The 4,079-nt window shown below is 40.8% G+C and overlaps 1 pseudogene across 1 annotated transcript; it reads left to right on the top strand.

Moving 5' to 3' along the window:
• The first annotated feature begins 1,359 nt into the window (after positions 1 to 1,359).
• Positions 1,360 to 3,823, top strand: LOC149254492 (plant UBX domain-containing protein 4 pseudogene; annotated as a pseudogene). The gene is made up of 3 exons (XR_016265489.1): positions 1,360 to 1,455; positions 3,013 to 3,117; positions 3,458 to 3,823. The product of XR_016265489.1 is annotated as a plant UBX domain-containing protein 4 pseudogene (transcript).
• The last annotated feature ends 256 nt before the right edge of the window (positions 3,824 to 4,079 follow it).

Genomic DNA, 4,079 nt, shown 5'->3' on the forward strand with positions numbered 1-4,079 from the left:
CGAGACAGAAGACCGCAAAACAGGACCTGAATAGAAGATGGATGGTTGAGCTACTCCTCTAGTTCCATCTCCTCCGGCGCCATCTCCACGATCGGGACCCATCCATAGACATCCTGGGGGTCTGCCTGAACTTCTCCCACTCTGGACGTTGATGCCTCCTGCGTCTGAGTTTGGACGGGCGCCTTTCCTTTTGCATCTGTCGCTTGTCCCTCAGCCTTGTCCGTCTGGTTCGCAGAGGGCAATTCTCTACTACTTGACCCAGCATGGTCCTCCTCTGCGTCCCTGACGAAGAGGACTGAAATGTGGGCATTAAGATTTCCCAAATTGAATACGGCGGTGCCAAATGCTGGAAGCGCTGGCGGTCCTGGCGGTCCCTCATTCGGATTGCTGGAGTCCAAGAACTGAGATGCTTGCAGGTGGGGAGTTCCAACTCGGCGATAACAGTAACAGCAGCAACAATGGTGGTGTGCATCTGCTGCTGGAGGGCGAGAAGATCTCCCACGACCAGATCCTCTTCTACATGGTTGCCGTTCTCTTGTTCTGGCCATGTTGACGAAGGAACTGGTTGCTCGAAACAGAGCTTCCACTTCACGGTTCCAATTCCCAGCACCGGCAGGTGGTGCCTTGCTATCTCTCCCTTGCAATGCGGGTGGTTTAGAGTCCCCAGAGTCTGCCAGAAGGCAGAGAATGTTCCAGCACGTCTGCACAGCGAGCTGGTCTTGCTGAGAATGGCGCAGCACCACTCTTGCTCCCACCTTAATTCCCATGGCGTGCTCTTGAAACTTGAGCGCCATGAATGCGCTCTGCTCTCACCGCCTACCACCATAAATGTCATTAAGGAATGGAGCAAGAGCTCCTTCATTTATTCCTCCTGTGTCATGTCTTTCATTCCTCCACGGGCTGGCTCGTGGCAGCTCTCGCTGGCCATGTGGCAGCTCTCGCTGGCCATGTGGCCTTGCCATAACACTTGTACCATCACCCGCATCCGGGTCTCCAGATGTTAATCTTTTCAAACAACATTCTAATGTATTTTCCTAGAAATATGAAGACCTTAAACCATATGACATTGTTATGAATTGAATCCCTGCCAGGATATATTCCTAGAAATATGGCGTGGTATTAGGAAAACAAATAAAAGGTTATGAGCAAGCTTACCTTCCATTGAAGAGTATAACATGGGAAAGTGTTGAATCAATCCTTGCAAAACCAAATCCAGTGGAGAAAGCAAACAATGTGTGAAGATACAGTTTTTTGTATTTATCATAAGCCTCAATGTTCAATTCAAACTCTGGTGTGATATGAAGACCTTAAACCATATCACATTGTTATGAACTGAATCCCTGCCAGGATATATTCCTTATGACGCAGAGAGAGGAAAATGGTGCTGCTGCTGAAAAGAAAGTTGATGAGAAGCAGTCTGAGGCTGAAGCTAAGCCTGAACCTATTGTTTTGAAGGTTGACATGCACTGTTGTATTTTTGGATTGAAATTGTGTAATATTTTTTGAAACATTAATACTCCACTCATCATCAAGAATCAAAATGTGCAATATTTTTTGAATAGTCCCTTCTCATCATAGATTAGAAAACATAAAGATGGGTAGTAAGTGTTAGGTAGATGTGCCTAAATCAAACACACATTTCATGCACTTTGGTCTTTCTGGTCTTTCATTTATGTAGTTCTGCTATGTTATAGAATCTGATTTCAGGTATTCTAGACCTTCTGATCTTTAGAATACAATTTGAGTTCATGATATCTAGATTTGGTTATAAACCTTTGCCATACTCTCAGCAATTCAAGTATATGTGGATTTGGTTATATAACTTTGCTATCCTCTGATCAATTAAGGTACATGTGATGTATATATAAACATGCAGGAGTGGAACAACTTGAGGTCGATATGCAGCTCAACAAGGTGACTGTGAAGGGAAATGTGGATCCTCTAAAATTACGTGAAAGAGTGTAGAGGAAGTCTGGAAGGAAAACTGAGCTCATATCTCCATTGGTACTTCCCAACAAAACAGAGGAGAAGGAGAAGATTAAAACAGAAGATATAGCTTTTAGACAATGATTTTGAAGCTCTTCCAACTTTGGAACCAAATGAATGCAGATTTCCTTTGGACCTCATGTGGAAGAGCAATATTAGTAGTTGAAGATATGGAGCTCGAATGTAAGGACACAATTACTTATCATAAAATTATGCAGTTGAAGGAGCTCTGTATTGTCCTCCAGATGTTAATCTTTTCAAACAACATTCTAATGTATTTGCCTAGAAATATGAAGACCTTAAACCATATCACATTGTTATGAACTGAATCCCTGCCAGGATATATTCCTAGAAATATGGCATGGTATTAGGAAAACAAATAAAAGGTTACAAGCAAGCTCACCTTCCATTGAAGAGTATAACATGGGAAAGTGTTGCACCAATCCTTGCAAAACCAAATCCAGTGGAGAAATCAAACAATGTGCGAAGATACAGTTTGTTGTATTTATCATAAGCCTCAATGTTCAATTCAAACTCTGGTGTGATATGAAGACCTTAAACCATATCACATTGTTATCTAAAACTCTATTGTCAGCTAGTATGGTAATATTGACTAACTTTGCCTGTGTCACAAATCATATAAAAATGGATTTCAGTTAGCTCCGTGGTCCTTGGAGAATAATAATATATACAAATGTCATCCATCATGGCCTCTCAATGGTCCAATTACTTAGCTAATTGCAGACCTGTCTTGAAGCATTCTATATGATGCCACTTTTATTACAAGGATGCAGAAATTAGATTTTAGAATGCGAATTGTGCTTCAACGTTACTTTCATTCAAGCTGCATTTGTGCCAGTTATGTCTTTTGGACAATTATGGTTATTCTAAATGGTAATGCTGTGTCAAGTAGTATGTGCTAGCATTTTTATTTTTATGATGAAAGTTGCATATTATGTCAGTTTAAACAAGCATAATCTGATTTTCATGCTACACTGCAATTTTTTTTATAGGCATTGAATTGTTTTTCTGCAGAGTATCCAGAAGTCTGAATGCCCTAAAGAATTGGAGCCAGTAGACAGGAGGGTTCCACTACATGTCAATCTGATCAGGAGGGATGAAGACTGTCCTGTATGTTTTCATTCCATTGCCCAATTCATGGTGTGCTAGTTTTTCTAAGGTTATGGTGTTCATGCATGTGCTGTTATAATAATTGTGAAATGAGGGAATTTAGTTGTTTCATACATTGTTTTAATGACATTTAAACTCGATAAAGATCAAATCACTATCCTAGATATATTGTCTGTGTGTCAAACGTCAGTGGCTTTGCAGCTGTTGAATTTTTTTTCTGTAATCGCTATCGCTTATTTTATTCTTTTTCAAATTTATTAGTAATATAGTAGCTAATGCGGTCAGACTCATGATCAGTAAAATATATGTAAGCTTAATTTTCTAAATTAAATGTATGCAGGTCCGAGATCCAACATATGTGCCTTTTCAAGGTTTAGGCAGAACACTCGGTAGCTCCAGCTCATCAGCTCCTGAGCTTAGTGCCCCTTCAACAGTACAGCCAACTACTGGTCGGTGTTCAGAAGGTCTCACAGTGGATGATTCTAAGCCATCTACATCTATTCAACTTCGCTTATCTGATGGGACACGCATGGTGGCTCGCTTCAATCACCATCACACAATTGCTGATATACGGGCATTCATTGATGTTGCAAGGCCTGGAAGTGCTACAGCATATCAACTACAAGCAATGGGTTTCCCTCCAAAGCCATTGAATGATTTGATGCAGACCATAGAAGAAACAGGACTAATCAATTATAGAATTTAGACTTATGTGATCCATAGTATGTATGAGAGAATAATTTCGGCAAAATCACATAAAAATTATTCGTCGACGCGTTTCGAACCAACTAGTGTGGTTCATCATTAGGACAAGTTGAAGATCCAATCTCAGCGGCCGGTTAAATAGGGACAGCAGGCCATTCCAACAGCTATATTTTTCCGAATAACATATAAGCAAGACCTCTAACAGCTAGAGGTCTTGCTTATCCATTATTCGGAAAAATATAGCTGTTGGAATGGCC

The sequence above is a fragment of the Pinus tabuliformis genome, chromosome 7 (genome assembly GCF_031772625.1).
Source record: "Pinus tabuliformis cultivar Carrire ecotype Pingquan chromosome 7, CPIR1, whole genome shotgun sequence".
NCBI lineage: Eukaryota > Viridiplantae > Streptophyta > Pinopsida > Pinales > Pinaceae > Pinus > Pinus tabuliformis.